The following is a 20246-nucleotide window of genomic DNA, read 5'->3' on the forward strand; positions in this document are numbered from 1 at the left end:
TGTTTTACATGAGGCACACTTTAGAAAGGAGAAGCTCATCTCTTGCTTTCGGGTCTACAGATTTAACCTTGACTGTTCCCATTGCTATCTGTTCAACAACTTCTATGACATTACTTGCCAAAACCTTACCCTTAAGACTGCATCCAACTTCATGGTTCACCCATCTTAGTTTACCCTGTGCTTCTTTGTGTCCCCTTCTGTACCAGTGGTTTCTGTCGTCATTTTATTTATTCAGCTATCCTGATGGTAGAACTCTTGGCCTACTGCTCGCTAGACAGGTGCTCTACTCCTGACCCACATATTCAGCCATCTCTTATGGTAATTTTAATGTCTTTTTTGTTCTCACTTTTGCCTTTCAGTTTTAAACCCTGTTCACTTAACATTCAAAGACCCTCTAATAATGTCGAGCAGGTGAGACTGCTTTTCTTTTTTTTTTTTTAAACATAGTAATTGTGTACATGGAAAGAAAAGCATTCATTTCTTAAGCAGCAAGAAGATGAATGAATGTGTGAGCAAAGGAATAACTGAATAGATGAGGAAGTGTGGGAGAATTCTCTGTATTCTGTCAATCATATTTTAAATAAACGCTGATTGGCAAGGCAGGAGGTATTGGCGGGAAAACTAGATAGGAAGTGGAAACGATGCAAGGAGAGCAGGAGAATTCTGGGAAGGAGGAAGCTGATTTCTCCCACTCCTGCCCAGATCACCGAATCAGCAGGATGTGATCTGCCTCACTGAAAAAGATACTGAGCCACATGGCTAAAATAGATCAGAAAAATGGGTTAATCAAGATGTGAGAGTTAGCTAATAAGTAGCCTGACCTAATGGGCCAATCAGCTTTATAACTTATAGAGATCTTTGTGTGATTTTCTTTGGGGCTAAATGGCTGGGGAACTGGGCAGGACAGAAAACACAAACAAGCTGGTCCTCATGTTACAAGGAAGTGAATGAATGAGTGAGTGGGCGAGCAAACAACTGAGAGACCAAGTGACTTGGTGCATTCATGGACTCTTCCCTCTGTTCTAACCCCCGATGGAATCTAACCAAATCATTGCCTCGCCTCCATGTTCTGCTACTTCTCCCTCCTTGCTTTTAGCAAAATTTACCCATCCAGGTTTTGCTCTTTTTGTCTGTGGGTTGTATTTGTCATTCAGGACCCAGTGTGGTTTTATTGCTACCTCAAAAATGTCCACCAAGTTGTTTGAGTGGATTCTTCCTTCTTTGTGGTTCTTTAAATAGCTTTTGTTTTTCAATATGAAAGTCCTGACCATGCTGGCACCATCTTGCAGCATGATTCATGATCCACACTTAATAAACACAGCCTGAACATCTCTCACCCAAAATTTCCAGAGCTCACTCAGTACTAGAGTGTTTGCCCAGTGGACATTAGGACCAGGGATTGGTCCCCAGCACCGAAAATAATGAGAACAAAAGAGAGAAAGAGATAGGTGGAGGGGGAGGAAAAGGTTTTCCTGAATATCTTGATCCTTTGTGCCAATGTGAAGCTGCCATGGAAATTTCCACATGGCAGAAACTTCTCCCGTGTTCAAAATTTGTATGAGTGTCTTATGAAAATTCCTTTAAACTGCAACATAAAAGAAATGCATAAAACATACATGAATTTTATGTTTAAACTTGGGTTTTGTACCTATGTTATCTCATACATATGCAAATTTCTCTAACTCTTAAAACACCTAAAACCCAACCCTTTGGACTCAATGCATTTCAGATGAGTGCTCCTCACCCTGTAGTCTTGTAAGCAGGTGAATTAACAAAGCAAATACTGTGGGGGCGGGGAGGACAGATGGAGGCAGCAAGGCTAAGCTCCACTTAGTTCGGGTCTGGGCTATACTTTGTTCTAGCTGTCCCTCTTCCATTTATTATTTACCAACACTTTTCAGGAATCACATGGAAGAGAAAGGAGCTGTTGTTGAGCACACTGGAAAGTTGAATTGCAGGTTTCCATGGCAACGGAGTTGAGTTCAGAGTTTTTCTATCCCTGCGTGTTTTAATGAAAACATTTCCTCAGCCATTATAGATGGGCTTGTGTACTCGACAAGAAGTGCTTTATCTTAACATACCATTATGCTCATAAGTCAGATTGATGGCAGGGAGTATTATTTCATCAAATCGCAATACCTTCTTGTGCTTGCCTCGCAGGGACTGATTCCAGTGCTAACAGCGAAGGCTGCTCTTGTTTGTGGAAGAAAATGGCTCTGTAGACTCATGCCTCTTCCTTCCGCTCTTGAGATGGAGCCTCTTGAGTTTTAGCCAAAGTCCACTCAGCACAGGCACAGCCCACTCTGATTTTTATTCTTAGGCTGATTGCTGCAATCGTGCACGCATCTTGCATGCTGCCAATAAAAATTAGACGACTCTTATGCCACATGAAGGTGTCTTTGCAGGTGGTGTTTTGGGGGTGCTTAGGCTGCAGGGATCCCCGTTGTGTAGTTGTTCTCATAGAGATTGCAACAGTTCCCTCAGTAGGAAAGAGGGAGGCTCATGGGAACACTGTGGGGTTCTAGAGCCCCAGTGAAGAATTGATGCATTCTTATGCATCGTGGCCCCTCAGGCCATGAATAGTGCTGCCCACCTTTAGGATGGATTGTCCCACCTCACTTAACCCTATCCGGATAATCTGTTACAGATAGCCCAGAAGACTTGGCTCTTTGGCAAGTCTAGAGACTGTCCATTTGACAGTCAGTATTACCCGCCACACCTTCTGTAGGGTGGCTCAAAAGAGCCCCTACTGGTGACAGTCATTAAAAAGTCACACACTGGACATGTGGCATCATACTTAGGCAGTTCTAGTTTCTGTCTGAAGTCTTGTGTTAAAGTTGCTTCTTTTGGTATCTTATCCATACCTGGAAATGAACACACTCATTACAATTAGTAAAAAAACAGGGGGGGGTACTATTTTGGTGAATGCCTGAAGATTTCTTTCAATTCAGAGTTCCACCAAATTACTCTCCCGCACGTATGTTTTAATAGGAAATCTCCCAACACACCTATTAAAAACATAATGAAAACCTCCTGTCTTGCAGCAGGCTCCAGAGCTATAAATGGCTTGTAATTTGCGGGAGATTGGAACAGCACTGAGGAATTATGGAGACAAAGTGAGACACTCATTGGATTTTCAATTTTCTGATAGAATTCCATGTAATTTCTTGTTAATGCGTCTGCAGCCTAGGGAGGTGACATGTGTCATGGCTCAAGTCAGATCCCCAGCTCCACATCACCGTGTGGTCGAGAAAGCCTGTTGTCGGCTTTGGTTGTAGGGAGAGGGACAGAGAGGTACCTCTGTTTGGCCTTGATGGATATTCCATTATACACAGTCCCCTGAACAACAGCCCCATAATTTCTAACAGCTCAGATAGATGTTTTGGATGCTTGACGTTTGACTTCACATATTTTATTAGAACAAACTGAGTAGTTCCTTCTGGTAGGATATAGAGTTTGGCCTCCCTCGGTCTGTGGCCCCTACTGGGTCTATTGCCTGCGGGAACAAAGACTATAATGCTCTGGCAAATGAATTCCCCTTTGGAGGAATCAAGAGCAGTACAGGGCACCGTAGCTGTGAACCAGGGAGAGAAGGTCTTGAGTTTTATATAGCATAGTGTATATTACCCACAATGCTTGGCTTAGGTTTAAGCAAGTCGGGATCCTTCTCAAAGAACCCAAGTGTCTTTATTTCACCTGAAAACTGGAGCCTCTTGTGCCTTGCCCGTTGTCAAGGTTGCTGACATACATCTGTTGTTTCAAACCTCAGGGGGGACACAGTAATAGAATTACAAATAGGCAATAACACTTTGCAAGCTGGTTTTGTAATTTTTAAAATAATTAATGACATTGTTGCACTTTGTGTGTGGCTCTGACAAGCTTCACACTCCTGGGGTAGGCATTTTGATTTGTTTTTCACCTGACTGAGGATGAATTTGCACTCATTTGGCTATTTACTCTCTCCTGGGGTATCCTCTGTGACCAGAGGTATGTATTGGTCTGCAGCCGGCTTCAAGGTAAGACGATAGTTCAAGGCCACCTGACAGAATTGATCTAATTGGCTTTCTGAAGGACCATGATGTGCCGCAGCTATGGTACGAGAATTAGGAGCTGGAAAGGTGGCTGAGTGGACAGAGTCCTTGTTGTACAAGCATGAGATCTGAGTTCTGATCCCCGTGAAAACCTGGATAGGGCTGTGCATCTCTTCAACTCCAAAGCTGGAAGTACAGAGACAGGAGGATCCTTGGAGCTCACAGATCAGCTGGTCTAGTTGCATTAGTGAGTTCTGGGTATAGTGAGAGACCCTATCTCTAAACATCATGTGGAGAGAAAGAGATGCTCTGATTTTGACCTCTGGCCTCTACATAAGCTTGTGTATGCATGTGGATGCACCCTCAACCCTCATGCGCGCGCGCGCGCACACACACACACACACACACACACACACACACACAGTGAGAGAGAGAGAGAGAGAGAGAGACAGAGAGACAGAGAGAGAGAGAGTTGGAAGCACCTTCCCACCTCTTCTTTTCACCCATGTGACAAGAAGGGATAGTTACTAAATCCCCATCAGGAGCAAGCTCTTGACCCTGTGTGGGGCATGTGTGGGGCTGAATTTTTGAATTAATAAATACTGGCTGTCTTCCTCCCTGTTCCAGAGTCATGCAGGATAGCCCATATAGGGATGTGGATTAAGCTAAGTCAGAAATTTATACTTTCTGTGTACAGAGTCGTACAGAAATATTCATGGGGCAGCACATAAGCATTCTAACACTCTCTCTCTCTCTCTCTCTCTCTCTCTCTCTGTGTGTGTGTGTGTGTGTGTGTGTGTTCCAACTGTGGCCATGTGTGCATATGCTAACTCCAAGAAGCCCCAGAAATCAGCAACAACAACCACCACACCCAAGCGGCTCGGGAGATAACTCAGAGAAGTACTTGCCTTGCAAGACATAGGAATTGAGCTCAGTCTCCAAAACCCACTTGATAAAAGCCAGACACAATGATACATGTTGGTAATCCCAGTACTGGGGCAGTAGATACAGCTGGATCCCCAGAGCTCATTGAGCAGCCTACTTGGTTCAACCTACCGGGTGATCTCCAGGCAAAATTAGAGAGCCGGTCTCATGAAACAAGGTTGACGGTACCAGAGGAACAGCAGTGCGGTTGTCCTTTGGTCTCTACACATTTGTACACACATGAACACACGTAAACACTTTTACACTTACAAATGAAAAAAAAACTACTTTAAAATCACCAAACAATCAACTGAGAAAGGACATTGACCAGAAAGTTGAGAATGGAATGATCTTTAAGTTGGAGCCAGGTTTAAGATAAATAAAAAAGCAGTGGGGTCTATAGAGAGAGTGTCTTCTGCTACATGTATGAATCCCACATCTCATCTCCATCAAGTGGCAACACCATCAGATTGCTGGGGCTACCACCTAGGCATTGTTATGATTTTGTTTACCCATCCCGGTCTGCCTCTCAGTCTTACTGTTTAGGGACTCCTGTACCCATCTTCCAGTTGGTCTATCACTTCCAGCTTCTCCTGGATCTGTTTCTTCTGCATCTCCTGCAGCTGTCCCCAAAGGTGATCATCCTGCTCAACCAACACTGAATCTCTAAATTACCCTCCTGCTAGGGAGGCTTTCTTGTTCTCTGTTGTGCTTTGGGTAGGCAGTGTTTCAAATGCTCACGTGTTGAAGGCTGGGTTACTAGTTGGTGGCATCATTGAAGGCTTTGATAACAAAGGCACTAACCACAGATGATGAATCTCCCAGAGAGTTATGACTGAACAAGCTCTTAGGTGCTGGAGATCTAGGTCAGAGAGAAGGTGTCTTTGGAGGACATCTGCTGCTTCAGACCCACTGAGTGTGCGCTCCTCTCCCCTTACTTCCTGGCCGCCACAGGTGAGCATCTGACTCGCCATTCTCTTCTTACCTTCATGTTTTCCCGCAGAACCCCAAAAGCAGTGGGGTTAGCCCAGGGAACTCGTGGTTCTGATGTGTGCGCTAAAGTGCGGATTTCCTCCTTCAGGTTGATTTGCCTTCAGGTGTTTCGTCACAGCCACAGAAAGTTGACAGGTGTACCTCTGTGTTAGACTCTCTGCCCATTACTCAAGCTCACCAAAATTGTTTGAGTCTTCAGTTTTGTTCTCCCCAAGCCTTTGGAACACTGCATCTTAACTGTTTACATGGAAGTCTCACGGTTCTTCCGGTCTCAGCTCAAATATTACCACCTCACTCTGTGTGTGTGTGTGTGTGTGTGTGTGTGTGTGTGTGTGTTTGCGTAATTTGAGACAGTTTTTCACTCTATATCCCATGCTGACAATTCTCCTGCCTCAACCACTCTAGAACTGGCATTACACCTGTGAGTTATCATGCAAATGTTTCGGTCTTTGTGTGCATGTATATACGTGTATGTATGATATATGCATGTTTATGTATGAGTTCACTCACCTGTTTACACCTGTGAAAACCAGAGACAGATGTCAGGCTATGTTTCTGTATTTAATTTGTAAGATAGGACCTCTCTCTGAGCTGGAACTCATGGAATTGGAGTCTCCTAGTAGACTGGATGGTCAATGAGCCCCTCTGCCCCTTTCCCCAAGTACTGGTATTGGAGGGGGCGGGTGTTACAGACATGTACTTTATCCACTGAGATATCTCTTCTTCTTATCCTAGATATATTTGTCCTAAAGTTAAGAGTTGCCTATGTGATTAGGGTCAAAAAGAGTCCCGTGCTTGAATAGAAACTGTGCACATGGTGGCCTTCTGAATAAATTCCTCATCAAGTGACAGTGTTGTGAAAAATTCTGCTAATAGAACCAGAGCTGCACCGTTAGAAGAGAAGATAGAGCGGGAGAAAGCTGGAGCTCAGTGGAGTGAAGGGTGCTTGGCATGCCTCGGTTTATCTAATAGAGAGAGACTGCCTATCAATTGAATCTACAAGGGTTGAAATGAGATGGTATCCATTGGTATTCAGAGTTCTTCCATGGATATGAAGTCGTTTCAGAATTCAGTAACACAATCAGGATTAAGCTCCCCCCACTCCAAGCAATGATTCATGTGCCATGAAATTTTTCATTAAAAAATTCCAAGGCTCACAAAGTAAAGTAAAAGGAAAGGGACCTTCTACCCTTCATTTGTTCCAACCATTTCCTTGGAGCCTCAAACGCTGATCATTGAAATGGGGCCTTGGAATTTTAAATCAAGTTTTACTTTGCAAATTTAATGAAATGCAAACAAATACTTAGCAGTTCTAAAGGGCATGAAGTCATTAAGGCTTCTCATTTTGTTAGGTGCTTTGGGGAGTCTCTATAATTTTCAGAGTGAAATCAATTAAGTGTGTGTGTGTGTGTGTGTGCGCGCGTGCGCGCGTGTCCTCCTATGGTCATTGGATAGATGGGGCAGAATTCTGGACTTCAAGGTCTGTTGCATCCTTTATTAGCCAATTGTCCTTGGGTAAATTACACAACCTTCCTTCCTGGGTAAAACAGTAAGAGTGCAGCTTACTGGGGATGCCCAGTGAGGTTGCCACATCTCTGTTCTTAGAATGATGTCAGCTTGGCTTGATGCTTTAAATGGACTTGTTAAACCATCTTCTAATAGTGGATCCTGCATCTTCACTTTGCATTGGCCTCTAAAATCGTGCAGCTCTACTGATTTGAGGAGCTTTGTGTGAGGCGCTTGGTAACGTCCCTTCAGTGAGAAAGCCCCATTTGTTCTTTCTTCTCCGCATTTGATCAACTGTGTGTGGCTCGTGCTCCTGTCTGTTGGGCGGAGCTGAGAGCACTGATACTCTTTTTTTACTCCCTTTCTTATGTTACCTTTAAGATGGTAGAAGGCCCTCATACTTGCTCCTGAGCAATGCTGGGGTAGAGAGTATTTGGAGAACACGGATGGCCTAATAGCCTGTTGAAATGAGAATCTTCATGAAAGCAGTTTTCCAGATGAAAATTGCGATACAAATTACGTCCTGATTATGTGCACCGAACAAAAGATTTCTTGAGCAGTGGCTGTGATGCAGGTGGAGATAAAGAAATACATCAAACCCTGATGAGTTCCTGGCATTCACATCCACAGCTGCAGCTACATGCGAACATTCCCCGTGTCTGATAAGTGAGCTCAGCTCTCTGCCCTGTGTGCTGTGGTGGGCAGAGCTTGGTTGGGAGGTCTGATTACTGTCATAGCAAATGGGGTGTGATAGCTGCACGGATGTTGGAGGGCATGTGGGTTTCCAGGGTTATTACCCCACCAGGAAGGCGTTCCAGATACTGCAGCATGCTGCGGGGTGAGAACGCCACTGGCCTACTCTGGAAGGGCTGGCAGAGAGACCTAGGAGGAACTTAAAATTGTAGGAATCTCAAGGCACAGGTAAACACTGCCCAGGCATGGCTGTGACCTTAGCTTCTAGAACTTTCCCTTTTCTATAAAAATAAAAATAAGAGGGTTCCTTGACGATATTTCTTCTGCTTCCCCGCTGTGGCTTCTGGCTCCTTTAAGGAGGGTGCAACCTCTTTCTCTTTATTCTCTACCATACTTCTGTTTTGTGCATGACATAACACATCCACCTAAAATTCTCTTAAGGTGTTTATTATCTTTCCCCTGTCTCGAGGTACACCACTAGACAGTGTTCACTGCGAGCAGGGAGCTGGCTCACGTTTACTGCTCTGTCCTTAGCAGGCAGCCCCATGTTTAGCACACAGTGAACCAATCCTCAAGTGATCCTTTTGTGGGGTGGGCTTTGCTTTTCTGCACCTGGATATTCTCCACGAGCTTTGACTTGAGATGCAGCTGAATTTTCATTCTTGCATTCTTTTCTTGGTCTCTCCATGTTCCTTCGAGCTCACTCAGGCTCCTTCTTCCCTTAAATGGTGGTCGTATTCCCCAGGAAAGGCACAGACAGAAGGATCTCCTATGATGTCTACAAATAGGATGTGAACATAGGGTACAGAAGTTGAGATGTTGGTTTCTTTTGTGTGTGTGTGTGTCTGTGTACATGTGTGTGTGTGTGTGTAGGCTGCAGATTAACCCTGTAGATAGCACTTCTCAGGATGTTATTTACTTGTCCTTGGAGACAGCTCATCAGCCCAGCGCCTCTCCAGTATAGTAGACTGGTGGAAGGGACTCTAGCCAGCCCAGGCATGGCAAACAAGGCTCTGGTGGGCCTTGCATTCTCCATTTCCTCTGTCTTGCTAAAAACCATTAGATTGCATCCCTAAATCTAACCACCAAGGTCTGTTCCCTTATTTTGACTACTTCTCCTTCGGAGGCTGACTAGCAAGGTCCACCTATCAAAGTGTTGAAGTCCAGCGATCAAAAGCCCCCTTTGGCTCAGCTAATTAACATGTCCAATTAAAATTAAACACCTCATCCTAACATGACATTGCCCCTTTCCCTTTACAAACAGTTATTTTGTCTGTGGGCCATGTCTGCTTCCTCTCTGTCCAGAGGCAGTCCTTTGTGCTCGCTCTGGGACAAATATTTCTGTCTCCTCTCCCTTCTCCCTTCTTCTTATCTCCTCTCTTTGTCTCTTATTCTCTGCCCTTTGTCCCTCTGGGGAAAACAAACCTCAGTTGTGCTGATAACTTAGTCTTGGGTTTACTGGGCTGATACCTGTCCCTCACCCTGGCCACTGAGCCCCAGGATTCACCTGTCTCAGACTCCCCAAAGCTGACCTATAAGCGTGTATCACCAAGTGCAGTCTTTTACATCCGTGCTGAGGATCAAAACCTGCTCCTCATGTTGGGAAGCAGTTGTTTGCCAGTCAAGCTGCCTCTTCGGCCCAGCTGTGGCTTCTTACTCGTGAGTTTCCTTCTTCTCTGTGCTCTTCCTGCAAGCTACAAGGCAGATTAAGTGGGTCCCCATCCTTCAGAGACCTGGAAGCCATTTGCTGCGCAGAATTGCATCGTCACCCCCCATTCCCTGGTCTTTGTGTAACTTTCTGTCTTCTTCACATAATAGCTCAGGGTCCAAATGATTTTCCTCCTGAAATAGAGGAGTTGTTGGAAGAGGGGAGGTTCTGCTGTGAGCCGGGGAAAACACGGAGTGGGTGGGAAGTAGAGGCGTGTGTGCTCATTTGCCAGGGCTCGCCTGTTCCTCTGACTTTGCTGAGGGGGGGTGTGTGGCAGGGAGGGGCTCACCCAGCAGCCTCATCCTTTGTGCTCCTGCCGCAACCCAGCTGACCTCCTTCCCAGAACCCTCAAGGAGCTTAAGATGGAGCAGCAGTTGCTTCCTTGAAAAGCGGGAGAAAGGTTTGATTTAGGTGGTTGAATGTCTGTATGCTAATGAACCTCTCTTGCATGTGAGGAGCCATTCCGAGGGTTTCTAAATAATTTTCACACTTCCCCAACTTTATTTAAATTTATAATATCCATTGTGGTTTTTCCTTTATTACCCCGTTGGGTGGCGAGGGTCCTTTGAAGATGCAGGTTTCTAACAGAGCTGACGGAACATGCTAATAAAATCATGTGTCATATAAAAATGTAAAATAGATGCTGGTGTCCTATTGTCCGAGCCAATCCGGTGGAGTAACGTAATTAACGGAGGCTTTGATAATTAACTTACACCGGTGAGCAGCCGGGAGCAGTTTACTTGTCTCTCCTTTCTAGAGAAGTTTTACTTTGTTTACAGACGTGGTTTGGTTTGATCCCTGCCCTCTCTCCTCAATCTCCTTGTTTCCCATCCTGCATAAACCTGCCCATCTCCATCATTTCTCCTTCCACTTTGATATCCTGAGTGTTCTGTTACCAACCTACCCCTTCCCTTCCAAAGCCTCAGTTTTCTCCTCTTATGGGCCTCTTTATAGTTTCCTGGTTTGTATACACACACACACACACACACACACACTCACACACACACGCATGCACACACACACACACACACACACACACGAGTTGCAGGGACACACATTAGAAACTAAGATCCACATAGAAGAAAGAGAATATTCTGTATTTGTCTTTCCAAACCTGGGTTACCTCATTCATTATAATATATTCCAGTCCCATCTATTTTCCTCCAATTTTCATAATTTCCCTGTCTCTTATCATCTATTCCTCCCACCTCTCACCCTCCCTCCTATGCACGCATGCTCTCATTGTGTGCTCATGTCCGCCTGCATATTCTCTCTCTCTCTCTCTCTCTCTCTCTCTCTCTCTCTCTCTCTCTCATGCTAGCTGCTATTTTCCTCATGTAGATCTGCATCTGAAAGTCATAAGCGGATGTTGCGACTCCCAGAGGCCTGTTTACTTCAAGCTAGAAGCAAGAAAGCTGCCATAATTCAGAAAGAAACTCCTTGCACGAGATGAAAGTCAGCTCAGCTCAAGTTTGGGTCAGGATTTAGGGGCCCCACTGGAGTGTTTATGCTTGTGTCTGTAGTCCAGATAAGTTAGGAGAAATCGTTCCCTGTGGCAGGCCATGAATCTAATTACCCTGGAAACACTGCCGCAAATACTTGATTGAAAATTGCTGGACAGTGTTTGGTGGTTCTGGCTTCCCTGCCTTCAAATCACATGTGACACACAGATGGCCCTCCTCACATGGCCCACAGGACATAGCTCATGGAGGTAGACCATGTGCTCCCAGGAGAACACAAGGTGGATGGAGTCCCCGGGGAGGACTTTCTTGAAGAACGAGAAAACGACGTTGAATGCAAGCCAAGGGTTAGGTTAAGACACAGAGCCCCTCCAAAGGGCTGGAGGGGAGGCTTGACTTGGAACGTACTTGCTCTGCAATCATAGGGAGCCAAGTTTAATCCCCAGAAGCCATGTTTAAAAAGCCAGGTGTGATGGATACACATTTGTAGTCCCTCCCGGGAGGCGGAGACAGCTGGATCTCTGAGATTTCCTGATTAGTCAGCCTAGCTTTCTTGCTAATTTCCAGACAAATGATAGACTCTGTCTCTGTGAAAAGGGTTGATGATGCCTGAGAAGTACCAACCAAGGTTTCTGTCTGGCCTCCACATGGACACGTGTGTCTGTGTATCTATACCCACATGTGTTCCTACATGTGAAATTGAACACACACACACACACACACACACACACACACACACACACACACACACAATTCAATGCCTTCCTTTTCGTGGACTGTTCCAGGACAATCCTTCTGCTTGGTTTATGGGATTTGTACTTCTTTCATAAGATAGGGATACTAATTGGAGGCTGGAGATATGACTCAGAGGTTAAGGCAGTTTGGTGTATTTGCAGAAGATGTTGGTTTGTTTCCTAGCACCATAGCAGATGGCTTGCAACAGTCTGGAGCTCCAGCTTTAGGGATATGCTGCCCTCTCTTGTCCTCTGAAGGCACCTGGATGTATATACACATACACAGATACATATAAGCAAGAGACTGTGTGTTCAAAATCAGGAGAGGTCCATTGCTGTAGTGACATAGTGACCATAGGGTCCTGGTGATAGTATGGATTATGAGGTCAAGGTGTCCCTGGGTCTTTCACTGAAGCTGACCTTGATTAAACTTGTGACATCTTTACCCTCATCCTCAACTTGCTCATCTTTTTGTTAAAGGTCACTGAGACGATGACGACAAAGGTCATTAATGATTGATGACAGTGATGGTAATTACAGGCTAGGGCTGACATACTGAGTCACCAGGAGAACTACTGGGCCAACTCACAGCTTGTGGGATATTGTATCTGAATAATCAATGCTCGGCCTCTCATGGCACAGATGGAGTTTTTATTTTCTGTCATGTCTTCAGTGGAAAGTAGAAAGAAGGCAAATGGGAACTAGGGACAATGAACACAAGACTCTTGAGTGAATCTACTAGTTTTGTGTGTTAGAGGTGTGTGTGTGTGTGTGTGTGTGTGGTGTGTGTGGTGCATGATTGTGTATGTATGTATGTATTCTTATGTGTGTGCACATACATGCTTGTATATATGAGTGGACACACATGTGTGTACCTGTATGTGGAGGCCAAGAGGTTTATATTAGGTATCTCTCAGTCTTACTTTTTGACACAGGGCCTCATTATTTCTGCTAGTCTGGCTGGTCCGTGAGTCTCAGAGATCCTATTGTCTCACACTTCCCAGCACTAGGATTTTAGCTGTGTATCTGAACTCAGTTCCTCATGCTTGTGTAGGCAGCCTTACTGCCTGTTCCAGTCAAATGTTCGTAGACACCATCTTTGGCTGCTCTTTACCCTGGCTGGGAATCTGGTGCTGATGCTAGAATTGGAAGGAGTGGATCTAAGGAGGTCAATACAAAGGTCAAGGAAGAGATGTGTTGCAGGGCCAAGCAAAAAAAAATATTAGCTAATTGCTCTTTCAGGGATTTCTGGGTGTCTGGGAGGTAAATACTGCAATGGGACTAGCTTTTTGTACATGGAGGTCTGTATGTCTAAAAGTGTGTCTTGTCTAAGGCTTACCTTGGCCCCTGTGGTCCACCCTACATCCTTCTGGTGCCTCTGAGAGATAAGCTGTAGCAAGCTAAGACGCAGAATGGTGGTTTTATAATGAAAGACCATTGTGCCAATATAGCTTCTGGGCAATTAGGGGCCTTTATACTGGTGATCTGGATCACACATTCAGGAATGCGACAAGGGGGCCAGCCCCTGTGAAGGGAAACCCAGGGATACACCTCGTCAGTTTTCTGATTCAAAGGGTAGCTCTCTCCACCTCCATGTGCATAAATAAACCACTTCAAGGAGTTGGTCGTGGGGAGAAGTGTCTCTTCTCTAACTTACTGGTTAAGAAATGTCCCAAACTCGTAGTGGCCAGAAGGCATTGCTATCTGCCAGCTGCTCTACGGCCTTTGTGAAATGACTTCAGGCTCCTAAAGCAAACCACAGCAGAGGTGTTTCCCGCTGACTGACTTCATGTCCCAGGATCCAGATGCAGACTCTGAGAGCTCCCTCTGAAGTCTCTGTGGAAGGTGCCAGGTGTCTAGGAGTGAAGTCATCCCATCAGAATCAAGGATACCAGCCTTTCTTTGGAGCCTGCTAGTTTTTAACATTTCATCGAGCATTTCCATCTTGTTTTTCACTAGACAGTTCCATTATTTCTCTGGATAAGCATCTCAAGACGATGCTAGCAGCTGATGCTGCAGATGTCCCATATGGCTACCTTCCTGAGTAATGCCCGACTAGCATGGGTCACCCCATCCTCCTCTATTCACAAATTAGAGGCTCTGTTTGTGGTTTTACAACAAGACGGGGGGAGACTGTGGTCATAGAGTCAAGGATGGGTTCAGGTCCAGCTCTGTCTTTAATAAGGATCATTTCATTGTCTCATTTAATTTCCTAGAATATCAAATTAAAGTTTTAATTAAAAGATTAAAACTTTTTCTTTTATTCTTGAGGCTAATGTAATTAGGCCATTTCTGCCTTCCCCTTTCTCCCTCCGAACTCTCCAATATATTCCTTATATTCCTTCTTGCTCTCTTTCAGATTCACGGCATCCTTTTTATTTAAAACGAATTCTTATTACATGCATATATGTACACACATATATATTCCTAAATATAACCTGTTCAGTCTGTATAATGTTACTTAAGAATAGTTTCAAGGTTGATCATTGGTATTGGAAAACCAATTTGTGTTCTCTTCCCTGGAAAAGATTGTCTCCTACTCTCAACATTCCTTAGTTGCTTGTAGTGTTTGCTTAATCTTTCTCAAGTTTTTTGTTCTTTGGGGCAGAGTGTCATGTATCCCAAGTAGCCTTGAACTTGTCATGTAGCAAAGGCTGAGGCTAAATTTCTGATCCTCCTCAGTCCTCCCCAGAATTGATTTGGTGCTATGCTGGGTACCCAGCTCAGAGCCTTGTACATGTTAGGCAACCACCCCACCAACTGAGCTTCATCCTCAGCCCCAAGTTTCTGGAACACCTTTCAGAACTATATTCCTTTATGTTTTACCTAATAGGTGCTTTGGCCATCTCTTAGAACACAGGGGTTTGAATACTGCGACTTGCCTAAAGCATGGCCAGTCTTCTCTACCTGACATACCATGAGTAGGACACTTTCTTAACTGGAATCCAGGAGCCTTCTACAGTCTTACCATGTGTGTCATTCCCGAGACGTTTCCACAGTAATGATATTCCTACGGTGGAGATTGGTCTCCCTTTGGGGTGTGAGGGTTGTGCTGAGGGCTCCTCTAAGAGATTCCGTGATCTTAAGACAGAAAGTGAAGGCTTATTGTCTGCCTTTCCCGGCTGCTTCATCACAAGCGGTGTGTGTGAAAGGCAGTGGGGGAAAAAGTCAGCAGGACTGTGAGAGGAGTCAGAACACTTTTCTTGTGGGGACTCAGACATATTTGATATTGATTTTGCTTATTTGTGTTCTTGTTACATGACACTATCTTGGAAGCTGGACTGCCACTATCTTCCTGAGATCAGCTGGGCCTGCTTATGAGATCCCATCACGATTGGGCCTGTCACTCAGAGAAAGAAGTGGTGAGGAGGGTCATTGGACCCTCTCTTTGTCTTTTAGCTATGCGTCCTAGCCATTTGTGTGCAATTCTCCCCAAATTGCACTGGTCTCATGGTATCTGGATTGACTAGAATATGTAGGATGGAAAGACTAGCAGAAGGGGCTTCATAACTCATTATGTGGGAACATGGGCTGTGAGGGAAGCCATTTTTCATGCTTGTTGAAAACTTCCCAGTGAAGCTGCTTTAGGGATTATCCATGCTTCTGACAGTAACTTCTCGCCCATGTCTGTAAGAAAGCTCAAGAGAGTCATGCGTTCCTCAGTGTGGTGGTTTGAGCAAGAATGGCCCTCATAGGCATGTATCTTTAAATATTTGGTCTCCAGCAGTTGGAACTGTTTGGGAAGGATTAGGAGGTGTGCCACTGGGGGTGGGCTTTGACATCTGAAAAGCCCCCTGCCATGCCCAGTGTGCTTTTTCTGCCTCTTACTTGCAAATCAAGATGTGAACTCTCAGCTATTCCTGCCACTATACCATGCTTCAGTCATGATGGACTCTAACTCAATGAAATCACAAGCTCAACAAGCACTTTCTTTTTAAGTTTTTGTGTTTGTCATAGTGATAGAAAAGCAACTGAGACACCCAGAGTGAAGTATGGTAGAATTTGGTTTGTGATTAGGGCATTATGAGGAGAGGCAGGTGCTGGGCACATCCCCAGGGAAGGAACTCTGCCAGTATATTTCTCTCTCTCTCTCTCTCTCTCTCTCTCTCCCTCCCTCCCTCCTTCCCTCTTTCCCTCCCTCCCTCCCTCTCATTTCTCAAGACAGGGTTTCTCTGTGACTGCTGTGTCTGTCCTGGAGCTCACTCTGTAGACCAGGCTGGCCTCGAACTCACAGAGATCCACCTATCTTTGCATCCCAAGTGCTGGAATTAAAGGCGTGTACCACAGTAGCTTCTCTCTTTTGTGGGGTGCAATGTGAGGGTAACATGATGGATGGCTCCTACTTCACGGTAAACAACAAACTGCGGCTAAGCTGGCTTCAGAAAGCCAGGCTGCTTCTTCTCTGGCCAGAGGATTATCAGATTAAATTTAGAAAAACACTGAGTTAAATTCAGTTTATTTTTTTTTTTCTGAGCTAAGGACTGATCCTAGTGCCTTAAGCTTGCTAGACAGGTGCTCTATCACTGAGCTAAATCTACAAACTCAAATTCAATTAATATTTAATCAATGTCAGTATGGTCCAAACATTCTCTGCAAGTTTAGTGATGTTAATATTTTATTTTCTCTCCGAAATTCAAAACTAGCTGGGCATTCTGTATTTTTGCTTTGATGATTGACAGCAAATCCTCCTTGGCCTGGAATCTTTGTTCTCTTTGTGCCCTCTTACTTCTCGTTTTGGCTACCCAAATGCAAGTGGCCTGTACCTGAGTGGTTTGTGTTCATCAGTTTTCCAATGCTGTGACCAATATCTGAGAAAAGTCAGGAGGAAGGGTTTCTTGTGAGCTGTGGTTTTAGAGGTTTCAATCTATGGTGACTTGATGTTGGTGTTTTGGGTCCACTATGAGAGAGAAAAGTGTGTTGGAGTAAAGCTGCCTATCTTATGACCAGCAGAAAAGGGGAGGGGACAGATCCAGGGGTGGGAGAGGAGTGAGGGATGGAGAGGGCAGGACCTTAATATTGTCTTCAAGGGTGCACTCCAGGGTGATTTTACTTCCATCTATTTATTTAATTCCAATTTAGTATGTTGTGTGTGCTCCTGTGTGTGGCGTTCCCGTGTGTATGTATGCGTATGTTTGTGTGTTTCTATGTGTATATATTACTGTGTGTATATTCTTGTGTGTTTTCCTATGTGTATATTACGGTGTGTGTATTCCTATGTCTATATTCCTGTATGTGTGATTTCCTGTGTATGTGTGTTACTGTAGGTGTTCTCTTGTGTGTGTGTATATGTTCCTGTGTGTGTTCTTGTGCAAATGTGTGTATGTTCCTATGAATTCCTGTATGTGTGTGTTCTTGTATGTGTGTTTCTGTGTGTGTATGTTCCTATGTTGTTCCTGTGTATGTGTTCCTGTAAATATGAGTTCCTGTGTGTGTGTGTCTATGTGTGTTCGTGTGTGTCTGTTCCTGTGTGTTCCAGTGTATGTGTTCCTGTGTGGAGAGATCAGAAGATGACCTTGGATGCTAGACCATGCCTTCTGTTGTCTTTGAAACAGGTTCTCTCTTCTTGTTAGTTGCTGCTGTGGGCTCTAGCTTGGCTAGCCCAGGAAACTCTGGTGATTCTCCTGTCTCTGTCTTCCATCTCACTGTGGGAGCACCAGGGCTACAGACATAGACTACCTCGACAGGTGTCTGTGGTTCTGAGGACCCAGGTTCCCTACACTTGCCCAGCACATGCTGTACCCTCCGAGCTCCTCCCAGCTCGCTTCCTTCTGCTAGGCCCCACCTTCTGAAGCTGCGCCACCTCTCACTAGGCTGGGGACCAAATCTTTGAGGACATTTCAAAACGAAACTCTAACAAAGTTAAGTTAATTCATATATTTAATTTGCACTTATAATTTACACATAATATACAATCTGTATATAATTACTTATTGTATAATTTAATATATTGGTTTGATTAACTCATAGGCTTCTGTAAATTTGCCCCCTGTGTGTTATATTTACCATCAGCTGCATTTTACTAAGAGAGATATTGACAGTCTCAGACTTGTACCCTGCCATCTTTGCGAGCCTCAGGGAAAAGAAAACTACCCACTTTTCCTCAGCAGTTCCTACAGAAGTCCCCCGTTTATATCATGGAGGTAGACTTCGGAGCCTTGTCAGTCTCTAAACTCGTTCTATGGATAGAAGGTGGAGGTGCACTGATTGGCAGACGTGCTCATAGGACCTCTCTGCGGGCAGACGTCATGGCAACGCTGTGAGGAATGTCTTACCATGTGGGTAAGAGGGGAAAGACGTCCTGCAGTGTGCTAGAATGCTTTCACAGAGAGAAGGCAGGATGGACTCACCCTCTAACAGTAACATCTGCCCCACTTGCTGTGCACCAGGAGCTGGAGAGAGGGCTTTACCTTTGAAGGCTCGGCTACTTTTCCAGGAGACCTGAGTTCAGGTCCCAGCCTCGTTGTCCAACCATTCACAACTGTCTGTGACTCCAGTTCCAGGTACTCTTGTTGGCCTCTGTGGAGCCTTACACTTTCCCCTCCCTCTTACACACACACACACACACACACACACACACACACACACACACACACACTGCAAAAGTTGCTTTGCACCAGAGAGAACCCAGTACAGCGCATGCAGCAGTGTGGGATGCCTCTGAGCTCATCTGAGCCAGTGCTTTGCCGAACGTGGGCAGATTGCAGTGAAGGCAGCAGATTGGATATGGTGTAACTACAGCATCCGATGGCTGTGCATAAGGTTTAGAAGTTCAGTGAGGTTCAGCTTGTTAGTCAACGGTGTCAGCAATCATCGCGTCCCCTCGTACTTGTCTCTACACGCCTGTGAGGCTTCTTGGGTGTTCAGTCATAAAGACTTTCATTTGATTGTATATAAAACCCCAATTTGAATTTTATTGGAGCACTTCCACATGATTACCTTTCAGTGAAACTTGCTGTCATTTTGGCTGTAATGTTCCAGCAAATGAAGGGGGTTTTACTTTCTCTTTCACATTGTTAGTTTTGTTAAGGAAATATTTGTTGAGCAGATCCTGCGAGTTTAGCATTATAGTCGTGATAAGAAAAACGTGAGTTTCTTTTGAGTATTTACTTGAAAACATTTTTTTCTCTGTGGTAAGTAGTATTTTCAATACTGTTGTATAGACACAGGGCTGTGGGAGGGAGGTGCCTTGGAACATGGCTTTAAGACTAAGATTTCTCCTCAAAGTAATGGCATTATTTACCTTTTTCTTTGAAACATTCACTATATGAGTCAGTCGGCTTCCTGTTACTGAGCTAACTTGCAACGGGTTCAGCTTTATTTGGCTCATAGTCTTGGAGGTTTCATCCTTGTCATTCTGGGTCTGTGGCACAGTAGAATGTCATGGCAAAGAATGCTAATAAGAACAAAAGTTGTGTACCTCATGGCTTACCATAGAGAGGAAAAGGAAGGGGCTAGATCCCCAGGGACATACCCTGAGTGTCCTCCTTTAAATCAGTCCCTGCGACCCAATGTTTCTATCTCCCAGTGCCATCTGACCGAGACCCAACCTTTAGTGGATTGTCTTTGGGAATCTATTCAGAGCTAAATCACCATGTTCTCTTCTATTCCTGGTAACCAAAGTCTGATGTCAATGTACAATGCAAGATGGATTTGGTTCATTTCCCCCAAAACTATATTTAGACTACGTTTGGTTCCAGCTTTACTCAAAATTCCAAGATCTAAGTGTGCCCTGAGAAATCAAGGTAAACCTTTAATTGTGAGGAGCCTGTGTAATATATGTTTAAAGATGTGTATTTGCAAGATATACTATTGTATAGGGTTGAAATTCCCATCCTAAAAGGACTACAGAAAGAGTTGTACAAAAGCAACACAAATCCAAAGCAGGGCAAATGCTGTCACTCTCTGTGACATGTGCTTCGAAGGTTTCAGCAGCCCCACCCATATGCTATTGCTAGTTGCGGCTCATAGGGTTCTCTTAGGCTGGTTCTGCTTGCCGCCTCACGTGGCCTCCCTTAGCTGGTCTGCCACACTCATGGCACCCCTACTGCAGCTGTGCCTTAGCTCTCAAAGCTCCACATAGCACCTTCCTAGGGACCTCTTGTAGGGACGTGCCGCCTCTTGCCATCCCACATCCTGATGTACTTCTTGGAGATTTGGATGGAAACCTCCATGACTTTGTGACTCCTGCATGGAACCT

At 44.8% G+C, this 20246-nt stretch overlaps 1 protein-coding gene across 16 annotated transcripts in view; it reads left to right on the top strand.

The window, feature by feature from the left end:
* Window positions 1-20246, top strand: part of Rbfox1 (RNA binding fox-1 homolog 1) — a 1977377-nt gene that overhangs the window by 567557 nt on the left and 1389574 nt on the right. The window contains exon 1 of one of the 16 annotated variants that reach the window (XM_085694609.2): window positions 10243-10266. The exons of the other annotated variants lie outside the window; for them this stretch is intronic. The gene's annotated coding sequence lies outside the window, so the exon portion shown is untranslated. Of the gene's footprint in view, window positions 1-10242; window positions 10267-20246 lie in introns of those variants that run through there. 16 annotated transcript variants of the gene reach the window in all.

The sequence above is a fragment of the Myodes glareolus genome, chromosome 9 (assembly GCF_982192425.1).
Source record: "Myodes glareolus chromosome 9, mMyoGla1.1, whole genome shotgun sequence".
NCBI classification, from domain to species: Eukaryota; Metazoa; Chordata; class Mammalia; order Rodentia; family Cricetidae; genus Myodes; species Myodes glareolus.